Source organism: Giraffa tippelskirchi, chromosome 2 (assembly GCF_054371585.1).
Source record: "Giraffa tippelskirchi isolate mGirTip1 chromosome 2, T2T-mGirTip1v1.2.pri, whole genome shotgun sequence".
Classification (NCBI taxonomy): domain Eukaryota; kingdom Metazoa; phylum Chordata; class Mammalia; order Artiodactyla; family Giraffidae; genus Giraffa; species Giraffa tippelskirchi.
The window spans coordinates 188396574-188417400 of NC_137276.1; the positions used below are offsets into that span (position 1 = coordinate 188396574).

The 20827-nt window shown below is 41.0% G+C and overlaps 1 protein-coding gene across 10 annotated transcripts in view; it reads right to left on the minus strand.

The window, feature by feature from the left end:
* Positions 1–20827, minus strand: part of TMEM45A (transmembrane protein 45A) — a 114832-nt gene that overhangs the window by 85600 nt on the left and 8405 nt on the right. For 4 of the 10 annotated variants that reach the window (XM_081572458.1, XM_081572457.1, XM_081572462.1 and 1 more), the window contains exon 1: positions 19181–19341. The exons of 4 other annotated variants lie outside the window; for them this stretch is intronic. The gene's annotated coding sequence lies outside the window, so the exon portion shown is untranslated. Of the gene's footprint in view, positions 1–18155; positions 18273–19180; positions 19342–20827 lie in introns of those variants that run through there. 2 more of the 10 variants (XM_081572461.1, XM_081572460.1) reach the window with 2 other exon arrangements.

The following is a 20827-nucleotide window of genomic DNA, read 5'->3' on the forward strand; positions in this document are numbered from 1 at the left end:
AACAATACACAGAACTACTACATGAAAAAGATCTTCATGACCCAGATAGCCACGATGGTGTGATCACTCACCTAGAACCAGACATCCTGGAGTGTGAATTCAAGTGGGCCTTAGAAAGCATCACTACAAACAAAGCTAGTGGTTGTGATGGAATTCCAGTGGAACTACTTCAAAACCTAAAAGATGATGCTGTTAAAGTGCTGCACTCAATATGCCAGAAAATTTGGAAGATGGAACACTAGGGTATTACACTATTAAAAAGAATTAAACAACAATAGCGCACAAGAGTAAGGCCCATGTTCTCAGCAAAGGCACATTCCTGAAAAGCAAACAAATCAAGGTGAATGACAATTTATCCCCCAAATAGCCCAATTTTCCTCATCCTGAGAAGCAGGTCAGAGTCCAGGGCAGCCTACAACCACTGTATGGCACTCATCCCCTTGCCTCCAGCATAGAGAAATTAGTCTTAGGAATCAGAAACTTTCATGGAATTTCTCATGCAAACTATCATTATAGCATCATGAACCAGCCAGGAAGTGAGGGGGAAGAGGGCTTCATTATCAGGAAGCTGGTGGCTCAGTGGTAACGAATCCACCTGCCAATGCAGAAGATGCGTGTTCGATCCCTGGGTCAGGAAGATCCCTAGAGAAGGGAATGACTACCCACTCCAGTATTCTTGCCTGGAAAATTCCAGGGACAGAGAAGCCTGGTGGGCTACAGTCCATGGGAACACAAAGAGTTGGACATGACTGAGCAACTGAGCATGCAGACACAGGTCATTACCCCATGCCCAACATTTACTCACCAGGCACTGTTTGCCTTTGCTTTTTTTTTTTTTTATTGCTCTGTTTGTGGGATCTCACTTTCCAGATTAGGGATGAACCCAGGCCACAGCAGTGAAAGCACAGGGTCCTAACCACTAGGCCACCAGGGAGCTCCCTACCTTGGTCTTCTTGTGGGCAGATCTGAACTCAGGATTGGACACTGCTGGGCAGGTATCTAACCAGAGAAACACAATGCTCCCTGAGAGAGGACTAGAGGTGTTAGCAAAGCGTGGCTTCTAATGAACTCCTACTGAACCAGAAACAATAAATAATCGACAACAAACACCTCTCCCCTCATTACTAGGCTGATCAGAAATACTCTTCATAGTCAGGGTAAACTGGCTTGGAGGTATCCTGGAGCCAGGGTGCAGGAGCCAAATGTGGCAAGGAGGCTCTGGTCACCTCCCACAGGTGTCAGAGCAGTCCCACCTGTCAGAGTGGTTCTGGCTGCCATCGCTCTACTGTGGCCTGAGTGGGCAGGAGAAGGCCAGACCCAGCTGGTACAGAGCGATAAGAGTCAATAGCCCCAGGGATCTGTGTGTACGTGCTGAAGTGAACGTGGCACTATAACAGCCCTAGCCAAGAAGTAACTAAGTAAATAAATGTATAACATAGAGGTTCATTTTAAAAAAAGAGAGAGAGAGAGAATCAGCAGCTGACATCTGAGATTCAAACAAACCCTGCCAAGGTGGGGGTGATGTCAAATAGAGGAAGTTAAAGCTAATCCCCATCACATCCATTTTCAACAAGATGGGTGGACTTTGATGGCATTATGCTAACTCAGAGAGACAAAGATCAATACTGTATGATCTCAGTACAATATAAAAAATCACAAACCCATAGAAAATGGAGAACAGATTGGTGATTGCCACAGGCTGGTGGGAGAGGAGGGATAAAATGAATAAAAGTGGTCAAAAGGTACAAATTTCCAGCTACAAGATAAATAAAGGGACGTATTATTCTGCATGGTGACTGTAGTTACTAATACAATAGTGTCTATTTGAAAGTTACATAGAGAGTGGGTCTTAAAAGTTCTCATCCTACCCCAAAAAATATGTAACTGTGTGTGATGATGGATCTGTTAACTAATCTTTTTGTGGTAATCATTTCTCAATATATATGGGTTGGCCAAAAAGTTTACTCAGAATAGCTTATGGAAAAAACTGAACAAACTTTGGTCAACCCAATACATATATCAAATCATTATCTTGTACACCTAAAATGAATACTGTGGTTGTTACTGTAGTTGCTGTTTAGTTGCTAAGTCATGTCTGATTCCTGCAACTCATAGACTGTAGCCTGCCAGACTTCTCTGTCCATGGGATTTCCCAGGCAAGAATACTGGAGCAGGTTGTCATTTCCTTCTCCAGGGGATCTTCCTGACCCAGGGATCAAAACCCTGTCACCTACATTGCAGGAGAATTCTTTATCACTGAGCCACTGGAGAAGCCCCAAACCAATACATTGTTATATGTCAATTTTATCTCAATAAAAAAGAAAGGAAAACAAAACAAACAAGCAAATTTAAAAGTGGGCAAAAGGGCTTCCCTGGTGGCTCAGTGGTAAAGAATCTGCCTGTCAATACAGGACACATGGATTCAATCCCTGGCCCAGGAATATCCCATATGCTGTGGAGTAACTAAGCCCATGCACCACAACTATTAAGTCAAAGATTTGGAGCCCAGAAGCCACAACTACTGAGCCCATGTGTGCTGTAACTGGCGAAGCCTAGACAAACTAGAAGCCATGCTCCCAACAACAGAAGCCACCAAAATGAGAAGCCTGCACACCACAACTAGGGAAAGCTGGTGCAACAGTGAAGACCCAGCATAGCCAAAATAAATAAATAAGTGAAATTATGTTTTTTAAAAAGTGAGCAAAAGACCTGAACAGACACCTCACCAAAGAAGACATACAGATGGCACATAAGCATATGAAAAGGAGCTCAATACCACGCCATTAGGGAATGATAAATTAAAACAACATTGAGGTACCACTACACATCTATTAGTATGGCCAGTCTCTGTGACACTGACATCAAAGGCTGGTGATGACATGGAGTAACAGGAACTCCTGATCATTGCTGATGGGAAAGCAATATGGTACAGATACTTTGGAAGACCATCTGGCAGCTTTTAAAAAAATTAGTCATATTCTTACCATATGATCCAGCATCAGGTTCCATGGTATTTACCCAAACAAGCTGAAAGCCTGTCTACACAAAAATCTGCACGTGGATATTTAGAACAGCTTTATTCATAATTGTCAAAACTGGGAAACAATAAAGATGTCCTTCAGTAGGTAAATGGATAATTAAGTGTAACACATCCATACACTGGGGGCTTCCCAAGTGACTCACAGGGTAAAGAATTTGCCTGCAATGCAGGAGACGCAGGAGACAGATGTGGGCTCTATCCCTGGGTCAGTAAGATGACCTAGAGGAGGGCATGGCCACCCAAATCCAGTATTCTTGCCTGGAGAATCCCATGGAGAGAGGAGCCTGGCGGGCTACAGCCCAATAGGGTCTGAAAGAGTCAGAGACAACCGAAGTGACTGAGCATGCACAGATGCATCCATACAATGGAAAACTATTCAGTGATAAAAAGAATGAACTGCTGCTGCTGCTGCTAAGTCGCTTCAGTTGTGTCCAACTCTGTGTGACCCCATAGATGGCAGCCCACCAGGCTCTGCCGTCCCTGGGATTCTCCAGGCAAGAACACTGGAGTAGGTTGCCATTTCCTTCTCCAATGCAGGAAAGTGAAAAGTGAAAGTGAAGTCGCTCAGTCGTGTCTGACTCTTCGCGACCCATGGACTGCAGCCTACCAGGCTCCTCCATCCATGGGATTTCCCAGGCAAGAGTACTGGAGTGGGGTGCCATCAACTTCTCTGTTGCTTACTACATGATTACAATTATGTGACATTCTAGAAAACCATAGAGATAGTAATAAGATCAGTGGTTACTAGGGGTAAGAAAGGTAGGAAGGTGGAACAGCAGAGCACCAAAGATGTTTAGGGCAATGAAATTATTGCATGTGATTCTATAATGGTAGACACATGTCATCATACATTTGCCGAAAGGCATAGAACGTATACCACCAAAAGTGAACCACAGTGCAAACTAAGGACTTTGAGTAATAATAATGTGTTAATGTAGGTTTGTCAAAATGTACCTCACCAGAGTGAGATGTCAATAGTGGAGAGGGCTGTGCATGTTTTGACGGAGGGGATCTATGGGAACCCACTGTACTTTCTGTTCAATTTTGCTGTGAACTTAAAACTTCTCTAAAAAATAAAATCTATTTTTCAAAAAGGCACTGCAGATAGATGCCCAAGATAAGCATGTGTGCTTAGTTACCCAGTCATGTCCAACTCTTTGCAACCACATGGACTCTAGCCCACCAGGCTGCTCTGTACACAGGATTCTCCAGGCAAGAATAGTGGAGTAGGCTATTGTGCCCTCCTCCTGACCCAGGGGATCTTCCTGACCCAGGGGTTTAACCCGGGTCTCCTGCACTGTAGGTAGATTCTTTACCATCTGAGCCACCAGGGAAGCCACATTCCCCAGGTATTTGTTTAATCACTCAGTCGTGTGCAACTCTTTGTGACCCCATGCACTGTAGCCCACCAAGCTCCTCTGTCAGTGGGGATTCTTCAGGCAGGAATACTGGAATGGGTTGCCATGCCCTCCTCCAGGGAATCTTCCCAATCCAACCAAGGGATTAAACTCAGGTCACCCACATTGCAGGCAGATTCTTTACCGTCTGAGCCACCAGGGAAGCCCAAGGTATAAGAGCACATAAACAACAGAGCAGACAGCATAATTTTCCAGAACCCATCAGGGCTCCACCAATTTGTCCTGTGTGGCATCTTCTAGCACCCTAACATGGTCCTAAAGGAAAACCAAAAAATCATATTCTGTGCTCCCAAATCACTCTTGATTTCATGAGCCAAAAGTTGTGAATCCTCACTGAAGCAACAGGAAAGAAGTGGAGGAGTCAGGAGATATTCTTGTTTACTGGGAATTGAGTCCAGTACCCTGCAGGGGAGCTCTCCTGGTACCGCAACAAAAGCCAACTATGGCCCTAGCCAGGAAAGAAGTTTCCCTCAAACACCTGCCAAATTTCACAGTCATTTTTGAAATGCAGGTCAGCCTCTGCAAGCTGAGAGGAATCTTCATACCCCCAAAGGGCAAGAGCCACAGCTGACAAGCTACCAATATGTACCGATTTTTTTTTCTTCTTTCAACACCATGTCCTTCACTCTTGTGCTCTCCTCTGAAATCCCTCTAGTTTATCCCAAATGTAAGAGTTCTATTTGCTCTTCTCTGCAACGATAATAAGACAGATGCAAAAACAGTTATTCCTGTGGCCTCACCAAGAAGCAATGAGAGCAAGCTCCAACCTGCCCCCCGCCCAACAGTCATGATCCGAATGCATCCTCCTCAAAGGGCCTGTATCATGCAGTGTGTGCAGCCATGCCTGCCCCCCCACCCCCACCCGCAGGACCAGGCAAGTGGCCACATTTCTACCACCAGACATGAAGGGAAGTAATAAGAAGCTCTGTACCCCAATAGAGGTTCCTTATTTGTGGGAACATCCTATCTTGCTGGCTTGTCAGCCCAGTCCAAAAGAATTGAAAGTTGCTTACAGAGATTAATGGAGTTGGCAAAATAAAATAAAGAAAATCACAAAAATGGGAAGTTGAGGGGCTTAGTTCTTCTGGATTGGGAGTGAGGAAGACTGGTAGCAATTTAATGGTCTCTAACTTCATTTCTCCCTACTACAACCTGTCCCTTCTTTACTGATCTTACCTGATTCTAGCTCTCTTGTCAAAGTCATCAAAGACCCCAAATTGCTACATTCAATAGCCAATTCTGTCCTCAGCTTACTTGAGCCACTAGCAGAAATTCAAAGAGTGGATCAGGGCCTTCTGCTGGAAAACACTCTTCCCCTGTTTTTCCTCCTCACTGGTTGCTCCTTCTTTTCTGCTTTCTCCTATCTCACAGGTCCTTAAAATTAGCAAGTCCACAGGTTCAGTTTTTAGAACTCTTTTCCGCCTGCCCTCAGTACTGCGGGATCTCACTCTGCCTCACAGCGTTAAATGCTACATCACCACTCCTAGGTTTTTGTCTTGAGCCCAGCCTTCACTGCTTACCTCCAGACTCCCATATCCAGCTTCCCACTCAGCGTCTCCACTCAGATGTCTGAAGTGAAAAAGTGAAGTCGCTCAGTCGTATCCGACTCTTTGCGACCCCATGGACTGTAGCCTAAGAGGTTCCTCCATCCATGGCATTTTCCAGGCAAGAGTACTGGAGTGGGTTGCCATTTCCTTCTGCAGGGGATCTTCATGACCCAGGGATCGAACCTGGGTCTCCCAATTGCAAGCAGATGCTTTTACCATCTGAGCCACCAGGGAAGCTCAGATGTCTGACATACACTTCAAATCCCAAACCATCCAAAACAGATCTCCTAACATCCCAAACCACATCTGCTCTAGTTTTCCCCACTCAATGACAACTTCATCCTTCTGGTTACTCGCCCCCACCACAGTTAAAGATGATGTAGAGTCATCCTTAACTCCTCTCTTTCTCTCACTACTCACATCTAACCCACTAGAAAATTCTGTTGGCTCTATCTCCAAAATATTCCCCAGGGCTGTCCACTCTTCACTGCACCCCTGTAAACACTTTTGTACAGGTCTGGGTTATTACAATGGTCTAACTGGACTCTGCTTTCACCTCTATATTTTTCTCAACATAGGAGCCAGTGTTACTCTATTGAAGTATAAGTTGGGCCCAAGTTTTCACAAGAAACTTCATAGCCCCAAGTGATTCAGCCCCTGTCACTCCTCCAGCCTCTTCTCATCCTCTCCTCCACCAGCCACACTGGCCTCCCTGTTTCTCCTTGCACACCAGGCTTGCCTCAACCTTACAGCCTTTGCACTTGCTGCTTCTCCTGCTTGAAATGCTCTTCCCCTTATCTGCCCTAAGCCTTTGCTCAAAAACTTTCTCAAGGAGTCCTTCCCTGATCATCCTATTGAAAACTACTAAGTGCCTCAAACCCCATCCCCTTTTCTTATTTTACTTTCCCGTAATAATTCCCATCTAAAATACTACAGACTTCCCTGGCTATTTTGTTGATTGTGTTGCCCCTCACTTGAACAAAAGCTTCATGGATGCAGGATTATTTTTTCTATTTTTCTTTTCTGCTTAATCTCTGGCTCTAGAACTGTACTTGGCATATAATGATTTAGTACATAAGTGTTAGATGTGAATGTGAATGAAAAGTTCTTGCTCTTTTACACTTAAGATTACTATAGAAATGGTGAACTAATTTTTGACTGTGTCAAACCAATTCTCCCTTCATAGTCATTCATCATCCTTGGTCTGAGTAGCACCTTGGACTTGAGGCAGAAGGGTTAAGGAATAAGAAACAAAACAAAGCCTTGTTTTAAAGCCTTAAAACAAAGCCTTCATATCTTAATTAATGCTGAAAATTTGCCAACAGAATAAAAAAATCAATAGACCATAACCTGACAAGTTTCTGTCAGTTTTACACACATACACACATCCAGTTGCACACCAAAAGCAACTAGTAGGAAAACACAATATTAAAACTTACTACACTTTTACCTTTACCCACACTCCCCACAGTTCATGAGTATTGAAGATGTGCTGTTCAGTAGCTGACAATCCTGGCAGATGCTGCTTTAATGCTCAAGAGAGACAAGCATCTTTTACCAGCATCAACCTTGCAACAGCTCCAAAGAAATCCTTTTTCTTCCTCCCACTCACACATTTCTCCCTGGGCATGGCATACATTGCCAGTGGCCTCCACCCCCATTCAACCTACAGAAACCTGGCCCATAACACCCTGTAATTAATGTCATCAGACAAGCGAGACTGAGTGTCCCTCCACTATGCATGCTCTCTGCTTAGCAGAAGACACTGTCCTTTGTAATCAGGGAGGCACTCCCCAGCCGCTGTCAGCAGGTGCTTCTCCAGGTCCTGAGAAAGACTTACAGCCTTTTATGCCCACTCTCACCAAGTCTGCCTCCTGACTAATCATTTCTATGAAACTTCTCAACTGTCCAGCTTAGGTAGCCAGTGTGTAAGCACGGGAAAAGTGGAGGCTTCCACAGGGATAAGGCCCACCCATGACCCTGCTTTTCTTTCCTGGGCCAATCCACTAAGCCAGGCTACTCACACCCATTCCCACCCAAGAGGAACAGATAAAAGCTGCAGGGTACACCCCTCACCTGTGCACAGCCTATGAAGATTAAGAAAACTCAGGAAAGAATATTCACAATCATTGCTGCTGGTTTCAGTACTTGGACCCAGTATCCAATAAGAATATTTCTTAGATCTTGTTAAAAAATATGCCATTTATGTGTAAAATGCACCCATGAGATTGAGGTTGTGATATCTAAGAACCATAAAACAAAGTAAACCAAGGAGATGTAGAAAATCCTTCTTTTCCAAGTACGGAAGTGCCACATGTTGCCCAGACCTGAATCATTCTTTTAATTAGAGGTTATAAGTCAGCATGGAAATGCTTCTAGAAAGGGAAAAGAGATCTCTGAGAATCTCCTCTTAAAGGAGGTTAAATATGCCATCAATTAAGATCAAAGAATGGGTAGCAATTTCATTAGGTGTTTATCTGGATACATAAACTTGGAGGAAGGTGATCAAACAGGTTCTTGATTTTATTTTCTCCCTCTTGTGACACCTGAGTGACCCTGGAAGAATGAGGCAGAAACAGCTAATAGATTTGTATGGCCAAGAACAAAGTGAAAATGTGGGGTCTCATGTTTATAAATTGTTGGGATGTTCACAACAGTGACAGTATAGCATTAAACCAAGAATGAAGCTCTCTCATCTAAAACTGGACCCTGTACAACTATACACATTGCACAACCATGAAGCTGGCTCTGAAGATAAAGAATTTCTCTTCTGGTTGTTGAACAACCTGCATGGAAACTACAGTGGAAAGAGATGTTCTGGGCATCATTCAACCTAGGCAGAGTGCCTGGAAACCTCCATGTCCCTATGAAGTGTCACTCCATGCTGGTATCACTTGGAGAGAAGAGTAATTCCTGCCATCTGATAAAATCCTCAACTGGACTCACAAACATGGCTGTTTCCTTAGAGACTAGAAAGCTTTCTTCTCCTGAGACTAAATAGACATTTCTCCAAAGAAGACATACAATGGCCAAGAGGCACAGGAAACCATACTTAACTATTAGATACTCAATTATTAGAGAAATACCAATCAAAACTAAAATGAAGTACCACCTCACACTGGTCAGAATATCCATCATTCAAAAGTTTATAAAATAACAAATGCTAGAGAGGATGTGGAGAAAAGGGAACTCTCCTACATTGTTGATGGGAATGTAAATTGGTGCAGCCACTATGGATAATAGTATGGAGGTTACTTAAAAATCTAAAAACAAGTTGCCATATGATCCTGCAATCCCACTCCTGGGCAATATCCAGAGAAAACTATAATGCAAAAGGACACATGCACCCCAATGTTCACAGCAGCATCATTTATAATAGCCAAGACATGGAAACAACCTAAATGTCCACCAACAAATGAATGGATAAAGATGTGCTATATATACACCACGGAATACTAGTGTAGTATTAGTCATTCAGTCATATCCAACTCTTTGCAACCCAGGGATCTTCCCAACCCAGGGATCAAACCTGGGTCTCCTGCATTGCAAGAAGATTCTTTACCACCTGAACCACCAGGGAAGCCCCAGGTGGAATACTACTACTCAGCCATAAAAAAAGAATGAAATAATGCCATCTGCAGCAACATGGGTGGATGTAGAGACTATCATACTAAATGATATAAGTCAGAAAGAGGAAGACAAGTACCATATGATATTATTTATTGTAGAATCTAAAATATGACACAAATGAACTTCTTTACAAAACAGAAATAGACTCACAGACATAGAAAACAAACTTATGGTTACCAAAAGGGAAAGGGAAGGGAGAGCTAAATTAGGAATTTGGGATTAGCAGATACAAAGTATTATATATTAACATAAAACAAACAAGGTCCTATGTATAGGTGTGTGTGTATTTATATACACACACAGACAAAACTGTGTATGTGCATAAATATATATATATATATACACACACACATAACTGAATCATTTTGCTATACACTAGAAACTAACACAACATTGTAAATCAACTATACTTCAATTTTTTAAAAACTTTCTGCCCCAGTAATTGGTATTTACTTACTTAAGATTGACTGGGCCCCAATTAACCTAACCAACTGGATTGATCTGAAAGAGCAATCTTTCAGGGTGGACCCAGTAAGAGATTTGAGTGCCTGGAGGCAGAAGATTTCCTAATTTTGGTTAAAGAGGAGATCTCTTTACCCTAACAAGTTGGAAGAGACTTCTTTGGTCATCAGCCATCAGCCCTTGGAAATGGTTAGATTTTATACGAATTAGTTACAAAAAATATGACTCAACTGTATAGCTGTTGTTGTTGCTTAGTTGCTAAATCACGTCCGACTCTTTTGTGACCCCAAGAACTGTAGCCTGACGGGCTCCTCTGTCCGTGGGATTTCCCAGGCAAGAATTCTGGAGTGGGTTGCCATTTCCTTCTCCAGGGAGATCTTCCTGACCCAGGGATTGAACTACATTGCAGGTGAATTCTTTACTACTGAGCCACTTGGGAAGCCCAACCATATGGCTAAGGGAAGTGAATTAGTCTTCAAGAAGATTTCCAACAAATGTTTTAGCTTGGCTCTGTTGTTTCTTTTTTCTCTCTCTGTGTTTTTGCTAACTCTCCCTCTTCATGTTGTTCAGGCTCTCAGTTGGAATAGCCAGCAGGCCCTCCCTTTTCCATCCACCATCACCCCCTCAATCAATATTCACTCATCCTGTGACCAAATGGCCCTCTAATACATTAATTTCAGAAACATGGTTAATGATGAGATGGACTAGAGGTGAAGGTGAGCCTAACAGAAGGCCAGTGGAGAAGCTCATTTAAACCAAAGTCTTTCTGCAAAGGAGACCACTGCCTTCTCCAATCACTAGTCTAATGGCTCGTTCTGTAAGAGTAAGATACTCAGTGATGTAACCTAACTTGCTAATCATTTCTCCAATGACTTAAAACACCAAAAAAATATTCATTCACCTTTATTCTTGCTTTCTTATTCAACATAGACTCAGAATTTCCCCTGATGAATTGCTTCTCAAATCATACCCACAGGAAAAAGAGAAAAGGATGAGTTTCGGTTTGAGGATGATAAAGAAGAAGATACTTCTCAATATCATTTGTTAACTAAAAGATGGAAAAAATAAAGGGATGAGGTGACAAAAAATGAAGGAGAGATGATATTCTTGCAGATTGTCCTGAAATTGTACTTTTCAGGCCGAAGTTCCCTTATTAACAATACTCTATCCCCAAGTCTGGCCATGTGCTTTATGATTAAGCAGTATCAGTGAAGGATGTGCACCAAAAGGAAAATTCAGAGGCTTCACTGTGCTCAGTGTGAGAGTAAACACTGTTTTCCATAAAACATAGAACCACTGTGCTCTAAGTACAGGAGCAAGTGTTTAACACAACAACCCCAATCTTTTCAGAAAAACTAATTTCATCCCAGTGTCAGCATACCTCAAAATCCAAACATCCACTCAGTTGACCTTTCTCTGTTTTTAACTTTTCAAAAATATCTTTCAAGAAAGGAAAACAATTCGGCCCTCTTAATTTATAAAAAAAAAAATCTTGAATTCAGACCTAGAGACACATACAGACAGAAAGTGAGAGGATGGAGACAGATATTCCATACAAATGGAAATCAAAAGAAAGTCAGAGTGACAATTTGCATATGAGACAAAGTAGACCTTAAAATAAAGAATATTCTAAGAGATAAAGAAAGACACTACATAATGATAAGGGGATCAATCCAAGAAGAAGACATAACAGTTGTCAATATTTATGCACCCAACATAGAAGCATATCAATACATAAGGCAAACAGTAATAGGCATAAAAGGGGAAACTGATAGTAACACAATTATAGTAGGGGACTTTAACACCTCACTTACACCAAAAGACAGATCATCAAAACAGAAAATTAATAAGGAAACACAAGCCTTAAACAATGCATTAGATCATACGGACCTAATTGATATCTTCAGGACATTCCAACCAGATGCAGAAGAATACACTTCTTTCTCAAGTGCACACGGGACATTCTTCAGGATAGACCACATCTTGGGTCACAAATCAAGCCTCAGTAAATTTAAGAAAAATTGAAATCATATCAAGCATCTTTTATAACCACAACACTATGAGACCAGATATGAATTACAAGAAATTAAACAATATATTTCTAAATAACAAACAGATTACTGAAGAAATAAAAAAGGAAATCAACAAATTCCTAGAACTGACAACAAAAATGTGATGACCCAAAACCTATAGGATGCAGCAAAAGCAGTTCTAATAGGGAAGTTTAGAGCAATGCATTCCTACCTCAAGAAACAAGAAAAACAACAAATAGACAACCTAACTTTACACTTAAAATAACTGGAAAAAGAAGAACAAAAATAGCCCCAAAGTTAGTAGAAGGAAAGATAGCTCAAAGATCAGAGCAGAAAGAAATGAAAAAGAAATAAAGGAATCAATAGTAAAGATTAATAAAATTAAAAGCTGGTTCTTTGAGAATATAAACAAAATTGACAAACCATTAGCCAGACTTGTCAAGAAAAAAAGGGAGAAGAATCAAATCAACAAAATTAGGAATGAAAAAGGAAAGGTTACAACAGAAAACACAGAAATTCAAAGGATCATAAGAGACTATTATGAGCAACTATATGCCAATAAAATGCACAACTTGGAAGAAATGGACAGATTCTTAGAAAAGTTTAACCTTCTGAGACTGAACCAGAAAGAAATAGAAACTATGAACAAACCAATTGCTATCAAAATCTCCCCAAAACACAAAAGCCCAGGGCCAGATGGCTTCACAGGTGAATTCTATCAAACATTTAGAGAAGAACTAATCCCTATCCTTCTGAAACTCTTTCCAAAAATTCCAGAGGAAGTAACACTTTCAAATTCATTCTACAAAGCCACCATCATCCTGATACCAAAACCACACAATGATATCACAAAAAAAGAAAATTGCAGGCCAATATCACTGATGAACACAGATGTAAAAATCCTCAACAAAATTCTAGCAAAGGAAATTCAACAATACATTAAAAAGATAATGCACCATGATCAAGTCAGGTTTATCCCTGGCAATGCAAGGATTTTTCAATATACACAAATCAATCAATGTGATACTCTATATTAACAAATTAAAAGATGAAAACTTTGTAATAATCTCAAGAGATGCAGAAAAAGCTTTTGCCATAATTTAGCACCCATTTGTGATAAAAGCTCTTCAAAAAATGGGCATAGAAGGAACCTACCTGTACATAATAAAGGTGATATACAACAAACCCACAGCAAATATTATTCTCAACAGTGAAAAACTGAAAGCATTCCTTCTAAGATCAGGAACTAGACAAGAGTGCCCACTCTCACCACTATTATTCAACATAGTTTTGGAAGTCCTAGTTATGGGAATCAGAGAAGAAAAAGAAATAAAAAAAGAATCCAGATTAGAAAAGAAGAAGTAAAATTCTCACTGTTTGCAGATGACATGATACTATATGTAGAAAACCCTAAAGATATTATCACAAAATTACTAGAGCTAATCAATGAATTTAGTAAAGTTGCAGGATATAAAATCAATACATAAAAATCATTTGCATTACTATACACTAGAAAGAGAAATTAAGGAATCAATCCTATTTACCATCACAACAAAAAGAATAAAATACCAAGGAATAAACCTATCTAAGGAGACAAAAGAGCTGCATACAGAAAACTGTAAGACACTGATGAAAGAAATCAAGGATGACATAAACAGATGGAGAGATAGTCTATGCTCCTAGGTTGGAAGAATCAATACTGTGAAAATAACTATACTACCAAATGTAATCTACAGATTCAATGTATCCCTATCAAGTTGCCAATGGCATTTTTCAAAGAACTAGAACAAAAAATTTCACAATTGGTATAGAAATACAAAAGACCCCAAATAGCAAATCAATCTTGAGAAAAAAGAATGCAGCTGGAGGAATCAACCTCCCTGACTTCAGACTATATTACAAAGCTACAGTCATCAAGACCGTATGGTACTGGCACAAAATCAGAAATATAGACCAATGGAACAAGATAAAAAGCCCAGAGATAAACCCACACACCTATGGGCACCTTATCTTTGACAAAGGAGGCAAGAATTTGAATGGGGAAAAGAGTCATTTCAATAAATGGTGCTGGGAGAATTGGAAGGCTATGTATGAAAGAATGAAACTAGAATACTTCCTAAAACCATACACAAAGATAAACTCAAAATGGATTAAAGACCTAAATGTAAGACCAGAAACTATAAAACTCTTAGAGGAATACATAGGGAGAACACTGTATGACATAAATCACAGCAAGATTCTCTATGACCCACCTCCCAGAGTAATGGAAATAAAAACAAAAATAAACAAGTGGGACCTAATTAAACTTAAACACTTTTGCACAGAAAAGGAAACTATAAACAGGTGGAAAGACAACCCTCATAATGGGAGAAAATAATAGTAAATGAAACAACTGACAAAGGATTAATTTCCAAAATATACAAGCAGCTCATAAAAGTCAACACCAGAAAAGCAAATAACCCAATTAAAAAGTGGGCAAAAAACCTAAGCAGACATTTCTCTAAAGAAGACATACAGATGGTTAAAAACCATATGAAAAGATGCTCAACATCACTTATTATTAGAGAAATGCAAATCAAAACTACAATGAGATATCACCTCATACTGGTCAGAATGACCATCATCAAAAAATCCACAAACAATAAATGCTGGAGAGACTGCAGAGAAAAGGAAACCCTCTTGCACTATTGGTGGGAATGCAATAGCTACTATGGAAGACAGTATGGAGATTCCTCAAAAAACTGGGAGTAGAATTACCATATGACCCAATAATTCCACTATTAGAATACTGGAGTGGGTTGCCGTTTCCTCCTCTGGGGGATCTTTCCAACCCAGGGATCCAACCTGTGTCTCCGGCAGATCCTGCATTGCAGGCAGATTCTTTACCACTGAGCCACCTGGGAAGCCTTAGGCATATACCCTGAGAAAACCAAAGTTGAAAAAGGCACATGTACTCCAGTGTTCACTGCAGCACTATATACAATAGTTAGGACATGGAAGCAACCTAGATGTCCATCGACAGATGCAGGGATAAAGAAACTGTGGTATATATATATATATATATATACACACACAATGGAATATTAGTCAACTATAAAAAGGAACACATCTGAGTCAGTTCTAATGAGGTGGATGAACCTAGAGCCTATTATACAGAGTGAAGTAAGTCATAAAGAGAAAAACAAATATTGTATATTAAAGCATATATATGGAATCTAGAAAGATGGTAGCAAGGAACCTATTTGCAGGGCAGCAGTGGGGATGCAAACATAGAGAAGAGACTTACGAACACAGGTGGAGGTTAGAGAGGAAGGTGAAGGTGGGAGGAATGGAGAGAATAACATGGAAACATATGCACTACCATATGTAAAATAGACACCTAATGGGAATTTGCTGTATGACTCAGGAACTCAAACTGGGGCTTTGTAACAACCTAGAGGGGTGGAAAGGGGTCGGAGGTAGGAGGGAGGTTCAAGAGGAAGCGGACATATTTATACCTATGGCAGACTCATTTTGAAATACAGCAGAGGCCAACACAATATTGTGAAGCAACTATGCTTCAATTAAAAATAAATAAATTTATTATTTTTAATCTTGAAGGACTTCTAGAGTGGCATGAAAATTTGATTTCCAATTCCCAAAATAATATTCACAGAAAACAGGAGGAGAAGAATCCCACCTTAGCCTCTGCTGAATCCTGTGCAGTTTCTGGGTAAATGAGGTCCTGGAGAAAGCTACCAACAGAAGGGCAATTGTGGGTTTAGGCAGAAGAGCATGAGAGTAGAGGGCAGAGACAAAAGTGGGAGATGGAAGCAGGACTGAGACTGAAGCAACTCAAAGGCTCCTGCTTGCTTCAGGGGTTTCCCATTGTCAAGCAGATTCTCATCTCAGGGCAATCAGAATGTAACTGCTCATCAGGGCACACTACTTTGACCCACTCACTCTACCCTTTCTTACTCATTATCACTCAAGCAGAAATAAACAAAAATAATGCCAAAAGCAGAAAGATTAAGGGCCTAACAGAAGCAGAAGAGATTAAGAAGAGGTGGCAAGAATACACAGAATTGTACAAAAAAAGCTCTTTATGATCCGGATAACCACGATGGTGTAGTTACTCACCTAGAGCCGGATATCCTGGACTGTGAAGTCAAGAGGGCCTTGGGAAGAATTGTTACTAAGAAAGGTAGTAGAGGTGACTGAATTCCAGCTGAGTTATTTCAAATCCTAAAAGGATGCTGTTAAAGTGCTGTACTCAATATGTCAACAAATTTGGAAAACTCAGAAATGGCCACAGGACTGTAAAATGTCGGTTTTCATTCCAATTCCAAAGAAGGGCAGTGCCAAAGAAAGCTCAAATACCATACAACTGCGCTCATTTCACATGCTAGCAAGGTTATTTTCAAAATCTTTCAAGCCAAGCTTCAGCAGTACATGAACTGAGAGCTTCCAGATGTACAAGCTGGGTTTCAAAGAGGCAGAGGAATCAGATATCAAACTGCCAGCATTCACTGGATCATGCAGAAAGCAACGGAATTCCAGAAAAACATCTACTTCTGCTTCATTGACTACACTAAAGCCTTTGACTGTGTGGACAACAAACTAAAGAAAATTCTTCAAGAGATGGGAGTACCAGACCACCTTTCCTGTCTCCTGAGAAACCTGTATGTAGGTCAAGAAGCAACAGTTAGAACTAGACATGGAACAACAGAGTGGTTCAAAACTGGGAAAGGAGTATGTCAAGGCTGTATATTGTCACCCTGCATGTTTAACTTAAATGCAGAATACATCACGTGAAATGCTGAGCTGGATGAATCACAAGCTGGAATAATGATTGCTGGGAGAAATATCAACAATCTCAAAGATGCAGATGATACCAGTCTAATGGCAGAAAGTGAAGAGGAATTAAAGAGCTCCTTGATAAGGGTGAAACAGGAGAGTGTAAAAGCTGGCTTCAAACTCAACATTAGAAAAACTAAGCAGCTTCTAATGTGAAAGGTTACATTTTATGCATATTAAAAACAACAGAGCACTTCCAGTTGTGCGGCTTTCCTGGGCATCTTTCCTTCAAGCATACTTTAGAAATTCAGATCACATTCCTGTGGAGGCCATCTTCAACACACGGCCTCTAGGTTCACCATAGAGGCAAAAGAGAGGTGGTAGAGAAAGCTTAACTGGTTTAAACCAATCAGATGGCCCTATCTATACACAAGACAAATAGAAAATACAGTTGTGTGATCTGAAAGAAAAAAAAAAACAAAACTAAGATCATGGCATCTGGTCCCATCACTTCATGGCAAATAGAAGAGGGGAAAGTGGAAGCACTGGCAGATTTTCTTTTCTTGATCTCCAAAATCATCACTGATGGTGACCGCAGCCATGCAATTAAAAGGCACTTGCTCCTTGGAAGGAAAGTTATAACAAACCTAGATAGCATATTAAAAAGCAGAGACATCACTTTGCTGACAAAGGTCCTTACAGTCAAATTTATGGTTTTTCTAGTAGTCATGTATGGATGTTGGTCCATAAAGAAGGTTGAGCACTGAAGAATTGATGTTTTCAAATTGTGGTGCTGGAGAAGACTCTTGGGAGTCCCTTAGACTGCAAGGAGATCAGACCAGTAAAACCTAAAGAAAATCAACCCTGAATATTCATTGGAAGGTCTGATGCTGAAGCTGAAGCTCCAATATGTCGGCCACCTGATGTGAAGAGTCAACTCATTGGAAAAGACCGTGATCCTGGGAAAGATTGAAGGCAGGAGAAGGGGGACCACAGAGGATGAGATGGTGAGACAGAATCACTGACTCAATGGACATGAACCAAACTCAATGGACAGCAAACTCCAAGACATAGTAACAGAGGAGCCTGGTGTGTTGCAGTCCATGGAGTCACAAATAGTCTGAACAACAACAACAATATGCCAAAAAGCAAAACCAGTTACACCTACCACAATTAACAACCGTTAGACTGTATCAAGCTCTTCTGTGCATTTCTCTCCAGAAACCACAATCTTTGTCCTTGACTATACCTTCCAAACAGGCAGAAGTTTCCAGACATGCGCAGGAAGAGAGGAGATGGTCCTAAGCTCATCAAGTGAAGACAGAAAGCCTCACCCATGCTCTCCTCATCTCTCTCACTGGAAAACACCCAAGAGGAACAGATCCTCCTCCAACCAATGCTGATTGAAAGGAAATGAAAGTGACAGCTTTTTCCATCCACCATCTAACGCTGCTGTTATTATTATCATTATTAAATACTGCAAGTGAACTGTTTCTGCCACAAGAACCATCATAGAGACCTTGAGAATACTGACCAGTATGCATATTTGTATTCCTGCTACAGTAACCCAATCCACAGTCCAGCCAACACTAGGAATAAAGGTAAGGTTTTGGAAGACTTCTGATCAAGAGCCTCCTTTTCTGGTGAAGACGTGATCTTAAGACCTCTGCTTTAAAAGACAAACTGGCTTCCAATTTGTTCAAAGACTGACCCTTTAGTCCCAATCCTTCAAAGAAAGTAACATTTTCATCAAATGATAGTAGTGCTATCTTGTTATTATCTTCAAGTAAGAGCTTTCTTACTTTCTTACAAATTGATCTTGGACACAACGTTTTAAGAAACATACACTTTTCCACCATCCAAGAGACTTATAAGAAGAAAAGTCACCTATCTGCTCAGGTAGAATGGGAGAGGATGGCAAGGTGCTTGGCACCAGCCAAACTGAAAAACACTTGTTTCTTCAAGTAGCAAAGCATTAAAGAAAAGATACCCAGATGACAGGGTGTCAGACTGAACTTCCAGGCAGCAATGACCAAATTAAAAATTATCTAATCTCAGAGGAGAAGAGACAGCCCAAGCTCTAAGTGTGCAGGTCAGTTATGGACCCCCAGAGCATTAAGCTCATGCATGATCCCAGAGTAATCTCTCTAACCCAACCTCAAACTGCTAGTAGCAAAGTCAAGGTATGACTCTTCAGCTTCAGTCCTAACACAACACTGGTACACTCCTGTTGAATTTCAGAGGCTTCTGGTTTTAGACCCTGGCTGAACTCACCCCTTATACCTGTCAGCAGATCTTGGACTCCCTGGTTTGGCCCTTACTGCTCTCTAAGGCGTTTGATTCCAAGTCACCCATCAGCCTTAGAGAATCAGCCTCACTTCACCATCCATTCGTTGCTCCCAGCTCCAATGCTTGCAGTAGATACATGCTGCACTGACTGAGCTTACCTTCCCATAAGCCAGTGTGGAAGCTGGAGTTACCAAACACAGGAAACATATTTAAAAATAATAGACATGAAAGAGGAACTGCTGTCTCAGAAGCCAAGATAAATATCAACCCACACCATGGTTTGGCAGAGTACGGCATGTTATGTACAAAACGTTACACTGAAAGACTCAACTGTTTGACTTCATAATGGTACAAAAATGTGTGTGGAAATACACCTCTAGGTCAGTCAAGGACAGTGTATTTCATTTTAAATGCAACTGCTTTACTATTTTGGGGTGCCAGACATTGTGAATTTTGCCTTTTTGGGCACTGGATACTTTTTCATATTTCTAAATATTCTTGAGGTCTGTTCTGGGATGAGTAGGTGACCTGGGAGCAGTCTGATCCTCTCAGTTCAGTTCAGTTTAGTCGCTCAGTCGTGTCCGACTCTTTGCGACCCCATGAATTGCAGCACACCAGGCCTCTCTGTCCATCACCAACTCCCGGAGTCTACCCAAACCCATGTCCATCGAGTCGGTGATGCCATCCAACCATCTCATCCTCTGTTGTCCCCTTCGTCTCCTGCCCCCAATCCTACCTAGCATTAGGGTCTTTTCCAATGAGTCAACTCTTCGCATGAGGTGGCCAAAGTATTGGAGTTTCAGCTTCAACATCAGTCCTTCCAATGAACACCCAGGACTGATCTCTTTTAGGATGGATTGATTGGATCTCCTTGCAGTCCAAGGGACTCTCAAGAGTCTTCTCCAACATGGCAATGCCAAAGAATGCTCAAACTACTGCACAATTGCACTCATCTCACATGCTAGTAAAGTAATGCTCAAAATTCTCAAAACCAGGCTTCAGCAATACATGAACCGTGAACTTCCAGATGTTCAAGCTGGTTTTAGAAAAGGCAGAGGAACCAGAGATCAAATTGCCAATATCCGCTGGATCGTCGAAAAAGCAAGAGAGTTCCAGAAAAACATCTATTTCTGTTTTATTGACTATGTCAAAGCCTTTGACTGTGTGGATCACAATAAACTGTGGAAAATTCTGAAAGAGATGGGAATACCAGACCATCTGACCTGTCTCTTGAGAAACCTGTATGCAGGTCAGGAAGCAACAGTTAGAACTGGACAGGGAACAACAGACTGGTTCCAAATAGAGAAAGGAGTACGTCAAGGCTGTATATTGTCACCCTGCTTATTTAACTTATATGCAGAGTACATCATGAGAAACGCTGGGCTGGAAGAAACACAAGCTGGAATCAAGATTGCTGGAAGAAATATCAATAACCTCAGATATGCAGATGACACCACCCTTATGGCAGAAAGTGAAGAGGAACTAAAAAGCCTCTTGATGAAAGTGAAAGAGGAGAGTGAACAAGTTGGCTTAAAGCTCAACATTCAGAAAACTAATATCATGGCATCTGGTCCCATCACTTCATGGGAAATAGATGGGGAAACAGTGCAAACAGTGTCAGACTTTATTTTT